This window comes from Squalius cephalus (genome assembly GCF_949319135.1).
Source record: "Squalius cephalus genome assembly, chromosome: 24".
Taxonomy (NCBI): domain Eukaryota; kingdom Metazoa; phylum Chordata; class Actinopteri; order Cypriniformes; family Leuciscidae; genus Squalius; species Squalius cephalus.
In genome coordinates this window covers 31,603,469-31,624,770 of record NC_137145.1, presented here as the reverse complement: position 1 = coordinate 31,624,770, position 21,302 = coordinate 31,603,469, and the positions used below count along the sequence as shown (strand labels likewise).

General features: G+C 41.1%; 1 protein-coding gene across 1 annotated transcript in view; it reads left to right on the top strand.

Moving 5' to 3' along the window:
- Window positions 1-21,302, top strand: part of LOC307152670 (uncharacterized protein) — a gene marked incomplete at its 3' end in the record, with an annotated part of 191,251 nt that overhangs the window by 89,915 nt on the left and 80,034 nt on the right. The window lies entirely within an intron of this gene.

Sequence of the window (21,302 nt, the reverse complement as noted above, 5' to 3'; positions counted from 1 at the left end):
ATATAATTTATATTATATAAATTATATAAAGGATGTTTGACATATGAATGTGAAATAACTAAATGTTTTTTCAACCTTTAATTGTTTTATATGATATAAATTATATAAAGGATAGAATGTGTTTGTGTGTTTGTGGACATCAATGGTATGGACATTGATGTGTTAATTTTAACTAAAACTAAATCTAAAACTAACATAATTGGTTTTAGTAAGCTTTTTATTTTTTATTCTTGTATTCATCTAAAATAATTGGATCAGTGAGATTATTTTGTGTGACATACGCTTCTCACTTTCACTGTGGAGGGGGCGCCGGCACAATAACCACACACGCACACACATATAACTGGGACAAAGTTCAAACAACCGGCAAAAAACATCTGTTCTATTAATATAGGACAAAACTACCCGTCAAAATTATGATTTAGTCCTAGCTAGGTCATAGTTCAAAACTGTCAAAAACATGATCGATAGGCTAGCAGGGTCAATAGGTTAATCCCATGAACTCATACCAGGAAGTTCACCCATCAATCATAAAGGTCACCGGAAGTTCAACCTGTCAAAAGGTCAAAGGTCAAAGTCGTAAATCATTTTGACACAAGCCCCCGTATAAGGACTACTTATATATTCAAGAACAGTGAGACATAGAACACCTGAAGCAATTGAAACACTGCAAATGGAATTAAATAAGTGTAACTGGGATGAGATTTATAGTTATGAAAATCCAAATGAAGCCTATGGTATTTTTTTAGAGAGATTACTAGAAATCTATAACAAATGCTGCCCATTTAAAACGATAACATATAAATGTAACATGCAGAAACCGTGGTTTACTAAAGGAATTATAAAGTCCTGCAAGAAGAAAAATTTACTATACAGGAAATTTATACATTCCAGAACACAAGATGCTGAAAGCAAATATAAAACATATAAGAATAAATTAGTTAATATAATTAGAAATAGTAAGAAAGATTACTACACAAAATTGTTGACACAACATAGACAAAACATTCAGGGAACATGGAAGGTACTTAATGATTTAATTTATAAAAAACACTGCAATACGGATAGTGTTAATTACTTTAATAAAGACAACTACACAATACGTCGTACGGAGGAAATAGTTAAAGAGTTTAATGATTATTTCGTAAATATAGGCTATAATTTAGCAAAGAAAATTGTACCCATTCCAAACAATGGAATGGAAATTGGGGTTACATATGAAAGTCCAAATTCATTCTTTTTAAACCCAACCAATAAAGATGAAATATTGAAAATAGTGAAAGACTGCAAGAATAAAAAGTCAACTGATAATGATGGGTTTGATATGTTTATGGTTAAAAATATTATTGAAAATGTTATTTATCCATTTACATATATTTGTAATCAATCCTTTAAAACTGGTATATTCCCAAATCAAATGAAAGTATCAAAAGTTCTTCCATTGTACAAAGGTGGCGACAAACATTTGTTTTGTAACTATCGACCTATTTCTCTGTTGTCACAATTTTCAAAAATATTAGAGAAATTATTTGTTAAAAGATTAGATAGCTATGTTGAAGTGAACAATATAATGAATGAATATCAGTTTAGTTTCAGAGCTCATAGGTCAACAACAATGGCAGTTGTTAAAATGGTAGAAAATATATCACAATCAGTAGATAAAAAATTACATACAATCGGAGTTTTTTTAGATTTACAGAAAGCTTTTGATACCATCGATCACAGAATATTATTACATAAACTGGAAAAATATGGATTTAGGGGAAATGTACATTCTTGGTTAGAAAATTATTTAACAGACCGTTTTTAAATGGAGTTGCGTCCTGCTTACAGAGAATTAATTGTGGGGTTCCGCAAGGCTCCGTTTTGGGCCCCAAGTTATTTTTGTTATATATAAACGATATTTGTAAAGTATCGGATGTTTTTAATTTCATTCTCTTCGCGGATGATACAACAATTTATTGTTCTGGGCCAAATCCTATAGAGCTTGTGTTGGTGGTAGAGAGAGAATTATATAAACTAAAGAATTGGTTTGATTTGAATAAATTGTCACTAAATTTAAATAAAACGAAATTTATGGTATTTAGTAATAAAGAGATAAATAATGAGATCAGGATCACTATTAACAAAAATGAAATAGAAAGAGTAAATCATATAAAATTTCTTGGAGTAATTATTGATTGTAAAATGACATGGAAACCGCATATTTTAAACGTTCAAAAGAAAGTATCAAAAACGATTGCAATTTTGTATAAGTTGCAATATATTTTGAACAAAAATGCATTACATTTACTTTATAGTTCACTTGTCACACCATACCTAACGTATGGTATCGAAATATGGGGAAATACATATAAAACTAGAACCAATACAATTTTCCTATTACAAAAGAAGGTTATCAGATTAATTAATTATGCATCTTACAATTCATCAAGTAATTCACTGTTTCTTCAATCAAAAATTTTGAAGTTTTATGACTTAGTCGATTTGTACACGGCAAAGTTTATTTACCAAGTTAAACATAATAAAATTCCTAAATGCTTGCAAATATTGTTTACCCAGCGAGAAAGTAATTATAATCTCAGAGGACTATGTATATTTAATCAACCACAAGTACACTCTACATTAAGAGAACACTGTTTATCAAATAAAGGAGTTAAATTATGGAATAGTTGCTGTAATGAGTTAAAACAAGCCACATCTCTTTTTCAGTTTAAAAATATTTACAAGAGAATAATAATGGAAAAATATTCAACAAAATGAAAATTAATTAAATAGGCTTGCTTCTGGTGTGGACAATGGTCCACTAATGTGTTAATTTTATGAACAGATGTTGTCATTAATGTGCTGCATTTATGATTCTAAAGTTAAGGGCAGGCACAATAAGCTTTAGCTACCTGGTCATCTATTGTATTTTATGTTTCGAATGATTTGTTTGAATGATCTGTAAATGACCAAACCAAAATAAATGAATGAAATGAAATGAATATCTATATCGGTTGGATCGGTTCCATGTGATATAATTAAATCGAGTGTATGATTAAAACGATGAGTTGGTCCGGTAACGTTTTGCTTGACCCGAAAGGAGTTTAATAAATCTGTAAACGCAGCCCCTAACGCATCATTTGGATTATCTACGTGTATGTTAAAATCTCCAACAATTAATGTTTTATCGACATTGACTAATAGGTCTGAGAGAAAATCTGCAAACTCTTTTAGGAAATCAGCGTAAGGCCCAGGCAGGCGGTCTATATACGGTAGCCAAGGCTAGAGATAATAGGGATGTTTTTCTAACATCTAAGAGCGTAACATTTAGTACAAGTACTTCAAACGAAATAAACGTATAACCCGTTTTCTGAGTAACATTGAGAATATCTCTATAGATTGTTGCAACACCGCCGCCATGACCAATCAGACGGGGCTCATGCTTATAGGAGTATCCTGATGGAGTAGACTCATTTAGACCGAAATAATCATTTGGTTTAAGCCAGGTTTCAGTAAGGCAAAGTACATCGAAGCTATTATCTGTGACTATTTCATTTACAATAACTGCCTTAGGTGTGAGTGATCTAATGTTTAGAAGACCTAGCTTTAGAAATTGTTTTTGTTTACTAATAGCAACATTTTCTGTTTTAATAACAATTAGATTTTTCCTAGATCCTGCAGTAGATTTATTATTTGATCTCACTAAATGAGGAATAGACACAGTTTCTATGCAATGTTCTACACTAGTATTTATATCAGTTAAATTGGTGCAGCAGAGACTATGATTTGGACTTTTGGTTACTAGTCAAAAGGTATTTAACATTTTGGAGATGTTATCCGACAGAAGATCCGCTCCGAATCTGCTTGGGTGTAAGCCATCAGCACGGAAAAGCCTAGGACACTCCCAAAACAGATTCCAATTATTTACAAAGAGCAGTTTCTGCTCATTGCACCATGACATTAACCATTCATTTAGCGCGAATAATCTACTAAACTTTTCATGTCCTAGTCGGTACGGGGGAAGCGGTCCTGACAATGATCGTTGTTTCAGGCGATATGCTGCGTACCGTATCGATCAGATTCCTGAAGTCTTTCTTCAGAACCTCCGTCTGGCGCAGCCTGATGTCGTTCACTCCCGCGTGCAGGACCACAGTTCCGACGCGCTCGTCACCGTTCAGAATCTCGGAAACGCGAGCAGCGATTTCAGAAACACGAGCACCAGGAAAGCAGTGACTGTGCACCTTACTTTTACCTAACGTAGCGCGTACGTGCCGAACGATGGAATCGCCGATGATCACAGCATCGCGTTCTGTTTCGCGAAGAGGGGAGAAGCGGTTTTGGGTGTTCAGCTCAGTTAGCACACAATTACCCAGGTGGAAACACTAGGAGTCAAAATTTAACACACATCAATCAGAGCCTTCAATAGATAGATAAAAGGGCCCAAATCAGTTTATTTAGTTTTGGAACAATGAGAAACATAACTTACCAGTTTTGGAAATGTTGTTTTGAATTTATTGCACCAGTGTGTTAGACTATGTTGTAGTGTGTGTGTGATTTTGAGTGCTTGTGTGTCCTGTCTAAGGGCAAAGTTTGGTTTTTCAGCAAGAGTGAATGGTTTTGAGTGTAGAGCTTCATTTTGACCTGAAAATAGTATGTTTGGGGAATTGGGTGAGACGTTATGGATTTGTGTTTACAGTTTTGAGAATTCGAGGCATAATTTCAAGAAATGTGTTTAAGCAATCGAGAAAAACTGTAAAAACTGTATCGAAAAGGTATGTAGTGTTGTGTGCCCGGAAGCAAAGCAAGCCTTTGCCAACATCAGCCTTTCCCGAAACACCATGGCTAGTCGCGTGGATGAGCTGGGCTCCGACTTAAAGATCCAGCTAAAAGAAAAAGCTAAGGACTTTGTTGCATACTCATTGGCTATAGATGAGAGTGCAGACAGAACGGACACTGCCCAGCTCTCTATATTCATTCGAGGGGTAGATGATAGGTTTTCCGTTACTGATGAACTTCTGGATTTAAGAGCAATTCATGGGACAACATCTGGACAGGACATCTTCTCACAAGTGGAGCAGTGCGTCAACGACATGGAATTGCAGTGGAATAAACTTGTTGCGCTGACAACTGATGGTGCGCCTGCGATGTGCGGGGAGGTCCGTGGTTTGGTCGGTTTGGTACGTGAAAAAATGAGGCACACGGGAGAAAACCTCACAGCCTACCGCTGCATCATTCACCAGGATGCCCTCTGTGGAAAGGTGTTGGGCATGGGGCATGTAATGACAGTTGTAAACAAAAGAGTCAATTTTATTCGTTCACGGGGATTGAATCACAGGCAATTTAGAGCACTTTTAGAGGAGGAAAACTCTGTGCACGAGGATGTGCCATACTACACAGAGGTCCGCTGGCCTAGTCGGGGTAAAGTTTTGTGAAGATTTTATGATACCCCCATTGAGATCGCTCGTTTCATGGAAAGCAAACAAAAGGTCATCCCTGAGCTTGAGGATGAAAAATGGCTGAGTGACTTGTCATTTTTGTGTGACATAACTAGAGCCCGACCGATATGGATTTTTGGGTGCCGATGCCGATACCGATAAAAAAAAGCCAGATACCGATATATCGGCCGATATTATTTGTGTGTGTATTATAATACAGTAGCAATATTATTTATGTGTATTATAGTACAGTAAGTTTGGACACACTTTCCAATTGGTGTGTACAAACTTTTGATGGGTACTGTATATATAATACACAGTATAAACAGAATAAATATATAAACGTTTGACAAAGATATGTAATGGAGGCAGGGTGAATGATAGAATGAGAATTTTAGCTGTAACCAAACTAGTTTGCTTTGCATTTTATATTGTATTATATTTTAAATACTCTTCTATTTTTAATCTTAATTTCTCTAATATCTACCAGTGGAGGAAGAACTCAGATCTTTTTAGTAAAGTAAAATTAATAATATCATAATGAAAACGTTTATAATTACATATGTACAGTAGTTTTATACTATTTTAAATAAGTAGTAAGCAAAATGTACTAAACGTGAAACTAGGCTATAGGGCTGGACCCGAATATTCGTTCGGTGGGTTGGTATTCGATTTGAAAATTTGACATTCGAATATTTGTTGTTGTTTTTTTTTCACATCTGGGATCCCCCGCGAAACGGTTCTCATTCACACTTGAATAAGGCTGGCGACACACTGACTGCGTGGCATGGCCATTTTTATTTCGGCTCCCATGTTAACAGGTTGGAGTTTGCACACTGCCTGCGTGAGACACGCGTCTCTCAGGCGCGGCTCGAGCCACGCGGAAAACGCGTGCATGCCAGAAATAGAATCGACTCGCAAGTGTTCCAGAGTCTTCTCTGGCAAGAGCGCAGAACAGCGGAGTTTGTATGGACGTGGACGAAGTGCATGTCTGAGCTTGTGTTTTGGATTAAGCTGTGTTGCTTTGACATTGTGGAAAATAGAATAATAGAAACAAAATGTATTAGCCTTTTTACCCGTTATTATCAATCTAAATTAATCTCGTTTTTTTATTTAACTTAATTTCGTTTAATTTCTTTATTTAAATTTCGTTTAATTTCTTTATTTAAATTTCGTTTAATTTCTTTATTTAAATTTCGTTTAATTTCTTTATTTAAATTTCGTTTAATTTCTTTATTTAAATTTCGTTTTTCTTTATTTAAATCTACCCTTTACTGTGTCAGTAATTTTGTTAGTCAGAAAAATATTAGACTACCTTAAAAGTATTGCTTAATTTAACAGACCTGTGTGTGTGCGTTTTATATCACTAACAGTGTCCGTTCTCAGACGAGTTCTCTGCCCGCGTGAGGTGCGACGCTTCCCGCTCGCGCTGTTCTGTAGTTTACTAAAAGTGTATTAATTCTGAACGTGTCGCGTCTCCATCTGGCTACTTTTAATGCAAAATGGCCCTATATAAAGTGTTATAATTACATAAATTATTGGAATATTGCTTGATGTTGTAACGTAGCAGAATGAGCTTTAACACTGTGTCTACACCGGATGCGCTGTTATTTTTTTGCCACTTTTTCCAGTTCTTTGTAACAGCTTTTAGGTGCTTCATTGGCAGCGCCATCCTTACATAAATCACTGCACGCTGCATTTTTTTAAATATTAATTTATCGGCCGTTATAAATGCCGATACCGATAGTTAGGAAAATGCATAATATCGGCCGATAATATCGGCCCGCCGATATATCGGTCGGGCTCTAGACATAACCGAGCACCTCAACACTCTTAGGCTACGTTTACACGGAAACGATCTGAAGAGAAAACGCAAAAGTGATCACTTTTTATTCTGCGTTTAGACGAGCGTTATGGGGGGCAAATCTGCGTGCATACGGTGACGCAAAAGTGTGTGAAATTCAATGTAGTATGCACTCCAGGCGGCTAGGTGGCAATGTGAAGCACTGATCGGTGCCTTCACTGTCTAGCAGACTTTTGCGTTTTTACCGTTTAGACGGAAACGCGACGGTGGAGCGTTTTTAAGATTTCCACTCTGGAGGGTGGTTTCACTTTTTTGCGTTTTTAAGCCCCAAAAACGCCGTCGCCGTCTAAACGAAAGGCACATCTGATAAAATATTTTTACGTTTTCACCCGGGAGCGTTCTCGTGTAAACAGGGCCTTAATGTTAAACTCCAGGGTCGAAAGCAGCTGATCACTGAAATGCGAGACTCCGTAAAGGCGTTTCAAATGAAACTGCGTCTGTGGGAGGGCCAGATGCGCCAAGGCAACCTGTCTCACTTTCCTATTTGTCAGTCAGTCAGTGACACGGTCACCATCCCGTTCCCGGCTGAAGTGTATGCCGACAAACTGAACACACTGAAAGTGGAATTCTGCTGGAGATTTGCTGATTTTGAAAGACAGAAATTCAACCTTGACCTGTTCGCGAATCCATCTGCAGTAGATGTTGACACTGCGCCTGAGCACTTACAAATGGAACTCATCGAATTGCAATGTAACGCTCATCTAAAGAGTCGGTACGAGTCAGTTGGGGCAGCTGAGTTTGCACCTCTTCTCCCTGAATCAATGCCACAGCTTCGCCTTCACGCTGCACGTATTATGTCTATGTTCGGAAGCACCTACTCATGCGAGCAGATGTTTTCCATAATGAAGTTGACAAAGACATCCCACAGATCGCGCCTCACGGACCAGCATCTGGTCTCAGTAATGAAAGTGGCCATGGCAAAGGACATTAAAGGGATAGTTCGCCCAAAAATGATATTAAACCCATGATTTACTCACCCTCAAGCCGTTCGAGATGCATCCCACATAGCAAATTTTCGCTGGCCCAGCTCCGGCCCACACAACCAGCTTTTGCTTGGCCCACATACCGCAATGAATGACGGTCCTAGTGTGGACCAGGTCTGGATTCCAGACAAAGGCCATACATGGGCCATAACTGGACCAAGTCTCAGCCAAGTTAATAACCCATAACTGGCCCAGAATTGGGCCAGATCAAAATGTAACATTGGAATCAAAACATAACCTTAAGTAAACCATATCAACACCAGTCTTTAACCAGAAAGCCCAAAACTGAGCCACACCTGAGCATGATCCAATTTTTCTGTGGCCCAGCTCTGGCCCACAAGACTTGGCCCACATACCGCAATGAATGACGGTCCTAGTGTGGACCAGGTCTGGATTCCAGACAAAGGCCACACATGGGCCATAACTGGACCAAGTCTCAGCCAAGTTAATTACCCATAACTCCAATACGCTGAACCAGATGAGTTCCACGTCAGCCTCAACACCACCATAACCAAGCCACTTACACACCCCTCCCAGATGAATAGTCACACCAAGACAGTATTCTGAACAAATATTTAATTGTGTTAAACATCAAAGCATTGGCATCTGTTTTTTCATCATGACAGTTTTCAATTGTACAAACTCCTCTCTAAAATTACACTCCTCTGTCAGTTCAGCTAAAAATAAATAAAAACAAAAATAAAACAAGTGTCGTTTTTTTGGTTTATGACGTTTCACTTTAAATGTTACTTGATCATCCATGTTTCTGGTCATCAAGTTTCATTGCTTTGCCTAATGCTTGAACGTCCATGTTTCTGGTCACGAACAAAATTCACTAAACATATAACACTAGAACATGTTTCATCAACAAGTTTCACTTCACAAAACACTTGAACGTCCACGTTTATGGCTAGGAACAAATAGTACTCTTCAAATGACTCTGAAACAGTCATGATTCTGTCACTGAACAAGTTGAACTCAAGACAGAGCTTTTGAACATCCAAGCCTGTTAACCAGTCATATTGTCCTTATGCACTTTGATCTTCATCCTTTCTTTTCGTCCACCATCTCTGTCTGGGGCCAGATACAGCCATCTTTTAACGGTGGAATCAATGTCTTTCTCTGTGGCATCAGATGTTAGATGGTTACGTCTCACAGCCGCTGAAAAACACAAGCACACATGATGTATAATTAACTTATGCATCATCAGGTAATGTGGATATTGAATCAAATGCAATATTACAACAAAACCTGAACCCAGATTTAAATTCAAATTCTGACTGTCTACTACAGGTGAAAGATCATTCAAGATCATGTTTATTTTTACTTTTTTTAATTCAGTGTATGTTTTTGTTATGCAACCTTGAGCTTGTATTGAGGCATATACATAAAATGTTCTCTCCCTCCTTCACTTTCTTAATCTCTAATAGGCCTTTTCAGAATGTTTGTAAACAATAGGCACCGAGTAACTTCCGGGTGGCAGAACGCGAGCGGCTTCCACTGACTAACTAAAGAGATCCAGCCGGCGACTGCAACAGTTACATAGTTAAAAACATTGTTGTTGATCAAAGTTCAAACGATGATGAAAACGTGTTGTGTTTGGGGTTGCGCTGCCAGATATACAGCAAAAGGTGTAGGGGTTTCATCGATTTACTGTGGGTGAGGAGGTTATAGAGAGTGGACGTCGTGTCGTCAAAAGTAGGAAATCTTAACAATCCCCTAAATAATATGATTCATCCAACGTTTACATTTCTGCTGCCAACCCTGCTTGCCCTTCAACTCTGCTTCGTGTATTCTCAAAACGGTCCATCTACAAAATCACAGCAGAGCATTTATCTTCCGCCGGGGAAATTCGAGACTAATATTAGTAACCTCGTCTCTTTTGAAGATCAGACTCATTGCCAGTCACTGCCTGAAGTAAAAGAGGGCTGCCAACTCTCACGCATTCACCGTGAGACTCACGCAATTGTCACTTTTCACACGCTCTCACGCCACACATCCATTTTCTCACGCAACTTACAGTACCGAATATTCCTCATACATAATATCGACCAATCAGTGTTTTTCAACCGCGCAAAGGTCGATATAACAGCTGGAGAACAATTGTCACATAACATTTACCTCAGGAAAGCCATTTAATGACTATGATAGGCTATATAGCACGTTATTTTGGCTAGAAAAAAAGAGCTATAGAGAGTATTTTGCTAATTATGTGTAGGCCTACTATATTACAAATTTATAATATTTTTTACTTATATCATTAAACACAGTTGTTATTATGATAAAACAAGTAATAAAAACTCAGTGAGTGTTTTAGCGCAATTTTCTGACATCATGGGATCACAACACTAACGCCGCCTTCACACTGGCAGTTGAAATCAGCTCTGATACGGCAGCGAAACGACCGGAAGTCATTCATTTCCTATGGAGATTCGCAGACCGCATGCGAATGGGTCCGAACCAGGTGCGAACGAGTGCGGTGCGAAAAAAATCGTGTCCGTTGGCCATCCGGATGCGTTCAAAAAATTGAACTCTTGCGAAAGGCTACGGACGGTTTCTATCCGAAAATCCCAACGGAAGTTAGCGTTGCTATGGTACTGATAAACAAACCTGGATTCTTAACTTTTAATAAAATAAATAATGATTTTATAACGATTAGTTGTCATGTCATTTTTTTATTTTCATGATGTTTTAACGTTATTAGGGCAGTTAATACAATTAAATAATTCAATATTTAAATATACTCGCTTCCGAGGCTTCCACTGACTAACTAAAGAGATCCAGCCGGCGACTGCAACAGTTACATAGTTAAAAACTGATCTATATAATGATATAATTTGGGCAGTGGGCGGATGCTTTGCATCTGCACGGGAAATGAACGACCCCGCCCTCCACGAGTTTCCTGCTGCCTTGCAGGTCGGCCTTGGCTGGCCAAAGGCTATGGGAGTAAACCCAGAAAAAAAATCCGGTACGGAGACCCGTAGGCAGTTGGCTGAGCTTTGCGATGCCTTCTGGCACCTCCTGCAGCTGCGCTGGCACCGGCCGTATCGGCTTGCCTTTCCGCCGGACTCTGCCAGCAACGCCGAGAGGGGGTCCTGGCACTGGGCACTCCAGGACCTTCTTACCACCCGCCCAGGCCTGCACCTGGAGAGGTCACTCCAGCTTCGCTGTCTCAGCGTTGATCCAACACGGGGAGCAGCAGACACCAGTGATAAGCCCAGGCTCGTTTGGCGTAGAGCCGGGCGCTAGGGGTTGCTCTCGACGGTGGGAGGAGTCCCCTGACTCCATTGGGAAGTTACCGCCCGCCCCAACCCGGGCAGCCCCCGGGCAATAAGGTACTACCCCGCCACAACTTGCTTGCTTCATCGGGTGCGTGAAGCTTAGACAAAATCGACAGGCTTGTTGTAAAATCGAGCACCAGGCAAACACAGAAAGAAAAAGGAACAGAAACCGCCAGCCCTACGGCTGGCTACCTGGAACGTCAGAACAATGTGCCCTGGCCTCTCTGACGACCTCAAGCAAGTTGACGACGCCAGGAAAACTGCCATCATCGACCGCGAGCTGGCCAAGCGGAACATTGACATCGCGGCCCTCCAGGAGACACGCCTCGCCTCCAGTGGCAGTCTCAAGGAGAAGGACTACACGTTCTTCTGGCAAGGCCTGGAGTCAGACGAGCGCCGACTCCATGGCGTTGGCTTTGCAGTCCGCAACATCCTCCTATCGACAGTCGAACCTCCTTCTCAGGGAACTGAGCGCATCCTCTCACTCCGCCTCACTACCTCCTCGGGACCTACACACATCCTTAGTGTCTACGCCCCCACACTCAGCTCCACAGCCGAGGCTAAAGATGCATTCTATGAGGAGCTCGAGGCAAGGATCAGAGAGATCCCAGCGAAGGACAACCTGTTCCTGCTCGGAGACTTCAACGCACGGGTAGGCACAGCCCACACCTCCTGGCCACGTTGCATCGGTCACTTTGGAGTTGGCAAACTGAATGAGAACGGTCAGCGGCTACTTGAGCTCTGCTCTCTCCATGACCTCGCCATCACCAACACCTTCTACCCCACCAAGCCACACCATAGAGTGTCCTGGCGACATCCCAGGTCAAAGCACTGGCACCAGCTGGACCTCGTCATCACCAGGAGACCCATGCTGAACCACGTGCTCCGCACGCGCAGCTATCATAGCGCCGACTGCGACACCGACCATTCTCTGGTCGGCAGCATGGTACGTCTCCGACCCAGGCGGACCCACCGCTCTAAGCAGAAGGGCCGGCCCCGCATCGATACAGCCAGAACTTCAAAACCTGAGCTGCGTGAATGCTTCGCTGAGGCCATCGACAAAGCCCTGAAAGACTGCCCCACAGACTGCGCCACAGCTCGCTGGGACTTCATCCGCGATGCCATATACCAAGCCGCTTCAGACACCTTCGGGAGGAGAGTCAGGAAAAACGAGGACTGGTTTGAGGCTGGGATTGAAGAGATGGAGCCTGCCATAACCGCCAAGGGTGCTGCGCTTCTGGAGTACAAGAGGAAGCCCTCCAAGAAGACACTGGTCGCCTACAGAGAAGCCCGCAATAACGCCAAGAGGGTCGCCCGCAGGTGCGCCAATGATTACTGGCTGAAGCTTTGCAGCGACATCCAGACCTCTGCGGACTGCGGAAACACCCGCGTCATGTACGAGGGGATGAAGAAAGCATTTGGACCAAGTGTCACCAAGATCGCACCCCTCAAGTCCACCTCCGGCAATATCATCAAGGACCGTGGCGAGCAGATGGAGAGATGGGTTGAGCACTATGGGGAGCTGTACTCCAGGGAGAACGTCGTCACCGACACAGCCATGGAAAACACCACCCTACTACCCACCATGGAAAAACTCGACTCCCCACCCACCATCGAGGAGCTCAGCAAGGCCATTGACTCGCTGTCCTGTGGGAAAGCACCAGGCAGCGACGGAATCCCACCAGAGGTTGTGAAGGCAGCAAAAGAGAGCTCTCTCCTTGGACATCTCCATGAGCTTTTGCTCCAGTGCTGGAAAGAGGGAACAATACCCCAAGACATGCGGGATGCGAAGATCGTCACGCTCTACAAGAACAAGGGCGACCGCAGTGATTGCAACAACTATCGCGGGATCTCTCTCCTCAGCACCGTGGGAAAAGCCTTCGCTAGGGTAGTCCTCAACCGCCTGCAGGCGATTGCTGACCGTGTGTATCCTGAGTCGCAGTGTGGGTTCCGGGCCAAGCGCTCAACCATCGACATGGTGTTCTCCCTCAGGCAGCTGCAGGAAAAGTGCCGTGAACAGCGACGTCCCTTGTTCCTCGCCTTCATCGACCTGACCAAGGCGTTTGACTTAGTCAGTCGGTCTGGCCTCTTCGCCCTCCTCCACAAGATTGGATGCCCCCCCAAGCTTCTGAAGTTGGTCGAGTCGTTCCACGACAACATGTCTGGCACAGTACAGTACGACGGATCAGCATCGGACCCCTTCCCAATCAAGAGCGGCGTGAAACAAGGGTGTGTCCTGGCCCCGACACTGTTCGGCATATTCTTCTCCCTGCTTCTGCGCTACGCATTCAGCGAGTCCGAAGATGGCATCTTCCTCCACACACGGAGTGACGGGAACCTCTTTAATCTCGCTCGCCTCAGAGCGAAGACCAAGGTGCGCAAGGTCCTCATACGGGAAATGCTCTTTGCTGATGATGCCGCCCTCACTGCTCACACTGAAGCTGCCCTTCAGCGACTCATCACTCGTTTCGCTGAGGCATGCACAGAGTTTGGCCTTACCATCAGCCTCAAGAAGACCATCATCATGGGACAGGATGTCAGCACCACTCCCACAATTACCATTGGCGACCACATCCTGGAGTTGGTGGACAAGTTCACATACCTCGGCTCCACAGTCTCCAGCAACCTATCCTTTGACGCCGAGCTTAACGTAAGGATAGGCAAAGCAGCAACCGCCATGGCCCGCCTAGCGAAGCGTGTGTGGGACAACCCCATGTTGACCCTCAACACAAAGATGAAGGCGTACCAAGCGTGCGTGCTGAGCACCCTTCTGTACGGCAGTGAGGCTTGGACCCTGTTCACGCACCAAGAGCGAAGACTGAACGCCTTCCACATGCGCAACCTCAGACGACTCCTCGGCATCACCTGGCAGGATCGCGTCTCCAACGCAGGCGTTTTGGCCCAGGCAGGCATGTTAAGCATGTTCGCCATCCTCACCCAGAGGCGCCTGCGCTGGCTTGGACACGTATGCAGGATGGACGATGGCCGCATCCCAAAGGATATCCTCTATGGCGAGCTAGCCACAGGAACACGGTCAAACGGACGACCTGCCCTGCGCTACAAGGATGTCTGCAAGAGGGATTTGAAGTCATGCAGCATTAACCCAGCAGATCTTGCGACAGCAACCTCCGACCGCTCTAGCTGGCGTGCAGATGTCAAAACTGGCATTAAGCAGGCCGAGGAGAAGAGAGAGATCCAGCGTAGGGAAAGGAAGAGCTGTAAACAGCAGAATACCCAGCCTGCGACTGCTTCCCCTATGGCCCCTACCAATGACCACACTTGTAGCAAGTGTGGTAGGAACTGCAGCTCCCGCATTGGATTATTCAGCCACAGCCGGCGATGCAGCTCCACAACTCAGTAAACACTTCTCAACTAAGGTGCAGACTCCATTGTCTCTAGAGACAGAAGGATGCCAACAATAATGACATATATATATATATATATATATATATATATATATATATATATATAATGTCATTCTATATAGATCAGTGCTTCCGACGCTTTTCACCGTTGTGTACGACGTCCGCTGGGGGCGTATTGCGTATTACGGAGCTGATTTCAACTGCCAGTGTGAAGGCGGCGTAAGAGATAGTAAATCTTTTCCTGGATTTTTTTTGTGCGTTCCCGAGATTAGACCTTCCTTAACATAATGCCGAAAACCCGAAGTCTCTAGGTGGTCTGGTTGAGGAGTAGATAGAAGTACAAGTTTGGTGCGCACAGACAGAACAGAAATCATGAGTTAACAATCGCAATTTTGTCCGGTGGAAAATTGCGCTAATAAAAATCCTGGAGGCGCCACTGAGTAGAAGAGACGGTGATGTATGATAACTGAGTCTTATAACACAATAATTCGCGAAGACCTTTGAAGAGACCGAGAGCATTTGCGCAATATCATTATCTAATTTTACATTTAGTTCCTTTTTGCATCTGAACGTTTTAAAAAGCTTTAACATGGTTGTAATGCGCTTTTCTGCATTACTGTACAGTACTTTTTATATTATCATGTTTCCCTTTACATGTTATGAAACACATAGGCGTCGATTTCGGTGGGGACGGTGGGTACAGATCTCGTCATGGGTCATTGTGTACCCACCACTTTTAACTTCTGTCCATAATAATTTGACTTTGTTCGATTTTTTTTAACTGTTTTCAGTGGTAATGAGGAGCAATATGAGAGAGAAATTTGGTAATCATTGTCTGATCCAACAAAAAAACATTATAATATTCATTTTATTTTATTTTTCGTGTTCGCATTTATGAGGGAAAAAACAACGTGTCAGTTCTCGGTTACGGACGAGCGCTCTGAAAGCGCCACTAAAAGACTGCTTTAAAACTTTCACAGAGACCTCAAACAGAACAGCTGCCTTTCTTTAAATTGAATTTCGTTTTGTATTAATTATATCTTAATTTTAATCAATGTTTCATGAACCAATTGCCTGGATTTATAAGAAGTAAATATAGCAGACAATCACGACATTGGAGACGCCGGCGAGTGAACTGGAGTTCGTCTCATAAATGATCCAAAACTCAGCGTATAATGCACATTCACATTCACAGCGTATTTAGACACATTTAGACGCATTCATAATCATTACTTTTACCGGTTCTTTGTGGCAAGCTTTATGTGTGCGGTCGTGCGCTTGAGTGCGGCTATATTACGTAAACGCTCATTACTTAATACAAAGCATAAGCCTCTTCCTGCATGCAATCTAATCTACTAGCCTACAATGTCAGTTGGTTATATCAACATATGTCAAATTAAGTTACACGATATCAACTTATTATAACAGTTAATTAAACATTAAACATTAATTTGAAATAACTTAAAGCGTATGTATAGTAGATTAAACAAAGGAACTGCAAGGGATTAAAACCCCGCCCACACGCTGGTGAAAACTGGAAAAAACGGTTTTCTTTTGATTCCCTGAGAGGAGATCGATTAGCATTGGGGGTTGGCAAAGAATTAGCAGACCTGGGGGGTGGGTGGTTTGTAAATTTTTTACTGTGTAAATTGGTAGCAGCTAAAACAAGCAGCTAAAACAAAGACTGCAATTAATTACATTTTGGAACTAACTTCCTTCATGTCGTTTTATTTATACACTGTAAACAATTTTTTATTTTTTTTGAATTTTAATTACATTGAAAATTACATTGGTTTCTTTTCAGTGTAGGACAGTTTGTCAACAAAATGCAAAAATATAGTATATGTATAAACATCGCTAAAACAAAGAGTGAATAAGAATTAAAAAAGTAATGATGTTTTTTTATGTTTTTATGCACTTTTAGTTTTGTTGCAATTTCACCAAAAGCTTATAATTAGGAGATACACACAACACGCTAAACTTATATTCTCTATATGTTAAAAATGTTGTAAAAAAAAAAAAAAAAAAAAAGTATTCTTATATAATAAAAACAACAATAACAATATGATAGCCTAAATTTATATTGCGCTCAAAATGATTTAGATATGGAAAGAGGAATTCTTCTCAACTACCACCAATAAAGTTTTAAAATTCTTCTTTAGAAAATATTATATTTTGATGTTTCTGCGCAAGTTCAGCAGACAGTGTGGTTCGGGTTTGTTCCGATCAGAGCTCGTGAGTGGAGAGCGCATTTCTGAATATTCCGCAGGGTCGCTCGCTCAACCCAGATGTCCTGTTGCCTGGTTCGAAAATATGTGGAGTAAGGGCTGCTTCCAACTAAAAGTTTTAGTTGTTCATTTAAGTCATTCATGGAAAAATCTCCCCTTTATATTAATTTAATTACTACTTTAGCCTACAGGATAATGAGCGTTTACGTAATATAGCCGCACTCAAGCACACGACCGCACGCATAAAGCTTGCCACAAAGAACCGGTAAAAGTAATGATTATGAATGCGTCTAAATGTGTCTAAATATGCTGTGAATGTGAATGTGCATTATACGCTGAGTTTTGGATCATTTATGAGACGAACTCTAGGTCACTCGCCGGCGCCTCCAATGTCGTGATTGTCTGCTATATTTACTTCTTATAAATCCAGGCAATTGGTTCATGAAACATTGATTAAAATTAAGATATAATTAATACAAAACGAAATTCAATTTAAAGAAAGGCAGCTGTTCTGTTTGAGGTCTCTGTGAAAGTTTTAAAGCAGTCTTTTAGTGGCGCTTTCAGAGCGCTCGTCCGTAACCCGAGAACTGACACGTTGTTTTTTCCCTCATAAATGCGAACACGAAAAATAAAATAAAATGAATATTATAATGTTTTTTTGTTGGATCAGACAATGATTACCAAATTTCTCTCTCATATTGCTCCTCATTACCACTGAAAACGGTTAAAAAAAATCGAACAAAGTCAAATTATTATGGACAGAAGTTAAAAGTGGTGGGTACACAATGACCCATGACGAGATCTGTACCCACCGTCCCCACCGAAATCGACGCCTATGTGTTTCATAACATGTAAAGGGAAACATGATAATATAAAAAGTACTGTACAGTAATGCAGAAAAGCGCATTACAACCATGTTAAAGCTTTTTAAAACGTTCAGATGCAAAAAGGAACTAAATGTAAAATTAGATAATGATATTGCGCAAATGCTCTCGGTCTCTTCAAAGGTCTTCTCGAATTATTGTGTTATAAGACTCAGTTATCATACATCACGTCTCTTCTACTGTAAGTAGCCTACACAGAAGAAAAAAAATAAGACAAATGATGCGCGTTTGAGTCGGATTTTTATGAAGAATATGTGACTGTTTATGTAACTGGCAAAAGAAAACTTCGCCAACCAAACGCTTACCAAAAAGCGTGCATGTGTATGACAAAGTACTGCCAAAGCACCGAGAATCCCTGTCATGTTACTTCAATATCATAAAGTATGCTCAGGATGAAGTCGAGCACACATACAGTATTGTCGTCAGTATGGCCACATGAAACACGACTGCCATCTACAGGTTTTAGTATTTCCTGCGTCCAACACCTAATCCCCCTTCTGATGGATCCCGCAGAATTTCGGAAGTGCTCGCGGCATTCTTCTCTCTGAGACGCGCATTTTTAAAGGCCACATCTGTAGATATCCAGCATGATATTTTTCCACATTGAGATCTGATGTGTTTTCAAAGTGTTCCTTTAATTTTTTTGAGCAGTGTATATACAGTGCTATGCATAAGTTTAGACACCCATGCTAAAGTTGACTAAAAAGAGGAATAAAAAATCATCTTTTGGAAATTGAACTTAATGCCTTAATTAAAAAAATTAGGAAAAATCCAACCTTTAAGGACACCAATTTTCTTTGTGAATGAATAATGTATCATAAATAAATAAATGTTCTTCCTTAAAATACAGGGTACATACATACCTAGAGATTGGCATGGAGTACTTTCCATAAGATCATCTCTCAATGCAAATCAAACCAGCTATTAGGCTAACTGAAATAAAACCATGCCAATCTCTAGGTATGGTGAAGGCTATGTGATGATGTGGGGCTATTTTAATCCCAAAGGCCAAGGGAACTTTATCAGGATGCATAGTATCCTGGATCCATGAAATAACTGGCCTTTAAAAATAAAAATCTGCCTGTCTCTATGGGAATTTAACATAGGGGTGTCCAAACTTATGCACCCTGTATTTTAAGGAAGAATATTTATTTATTTACGATACATTATTCATTCACAAAGAAAATTGGTGTCCTTAAAGGTTGGATTTTTCCTAATTGTTTAAATTAAGGCATTAAGTTCAGTTTCCAAAAGATGATTTTTTATTCCTCTTTTTAGTCAACTTTAGTATGGGTGTCTAAACTTATGCATAGCACTGTATATATATATATATATATATATATATATATATATATATATATATATATATATATATATATATATATATACATACACAGTGAGGAAAATAAGTATTTGAACACCCTGCTATTTTGCAAGTTCTCCCACTTGGAAATCATGGAGGGGTCTGAAATTGTCATCGTAGGTGCATGTCCACTGTGAGAGACATAATCTAAAAAATAAAAAAATCCAGAAATCACAATATATGATTTTTTAACTATTTATTTGTATGATACAGCTGCAAATAAGTATTTGAACACCTGTCTATCAGCTAGAATTCTGACCCTCAAAGACCTGTTCGTCTGCCTTTAAAATGTCCACCTCCACTCCATTTATTATCCTAAATTAGATGCACCTGTTTGAGGTCGTTAGCTGCATAAAGACACCTGTCCACCCCATACAATCAGTAAGAATCCAACTACTAACATGGCCAAGACCAAAGAGCTGTCCAAAGACACTAGAGACAAAATTGTACACCTCCACAAGGCTGGAAAGGGCTACGGGGAAATTGCCAAGCAGCTTGGTGAAAAAAGGTCCACTGTTGGAGCAATCATTAGAAAATGGAAGAAGCTAAACATGACTATCAATCTCCCTCGGACTGGGGCTCCATGCAAGATCTCACCTCGTGGGGTCTCAATGATCCTAAGAAAGGTGAGAAATCAGCCCAGAACTACACGGGAGGAGCTGGTCAATGACCTGAAAAGAGCTGGGACCACCGTTTCCAAGGTTACTGTTGGTAATACACTAAGACGTCATGGTTTGAAATCATGCATGGCACGGAAGGTTCCCCTGCTTAAACCAGCACATGTCAAGGCCCGTCTTAAGTTTGCCAATGACCATTTGGATGATCCAGAGGAGTCATGGGAGAAAGTCATGTGGTCAGATGAGACCAAAATATAACTTTTTGGTCATAATTGCACTAAACGTGTTTGGAGGAAGAAGAATGATGAGTACCATCCCAAGAACACCATCCCTACTGTGAAGCATGGGGGTGGTAGCATCATGCTTTGGGGGTGTTTTTCTGCACATGGGACAGGGCGACTGCACTGTATTAAGGAGAGGATGACCGGGGCCATGTATTGCGAGATTTTGGGGAACAACCTCCTTCCCTCAGTTAGAGCATTGAAGATGGGTCGAGGCTGGGTCTTCCAACATGACAATGACCCGAAGCACACAGCCAGGATAACCAAGGAGTGGCTCTGTAAGAAGCATATCAAGGTTCTGGCGTGGCCTAGCCAGTCTCCAGACCTAAACCCAATAGAGAATCTTTGGAGGGAGCTCAAACTCTGTGTTTCTCAGCGACAGCCCAGAAACCTGACTGATCTAGAGAAGATCTGTGTGGAGGAGTGGGCCAAAATCCCTCCTGCAGTGTGTGCAAACCTGGTGAAAAACTACAGGAAACGTTTGACCTCTGTAATTGCAAACAAAGGCTACTGTACGAAATATTAACATTGATTTTCTCAGGTGTTCAAATACTTATTTGCAGCTGTATCATACAAATAAATAGTTAAAAAATCATACATTGTGATTTCTGGATTTTTTTTTTTAGATTATGTCTCTCACAGTGGACATGCACCTACGATGACAATTTCAGACCCCTCCATGATTTCTAAGTGGTAGAACTTGCAAAATAGCAGGGTGTTCAAATACTTATTTTCCTCACTGTATATATATTCAATGTAAATTGTGATAATCGTAATTAATAATCGCAATTACAATTTCAAGGGAATAATCGGCAATTATGATTTTTGTCATAATCGTGCAGCCCTGCTGCACCACCTTCTGAAGTTTGTCAACTGCAACTGTGCAGGGGACTGTGACACTCTCAGGTGCTGCTGTAAAAAGCAAGGCGTCAAGCGTATTTCTGTTTGTGGGAACTGTCATGGTAACTCTTGCCAGAACATCAACCAGCCAGATGATAACAGGAGTGAGGGAGATG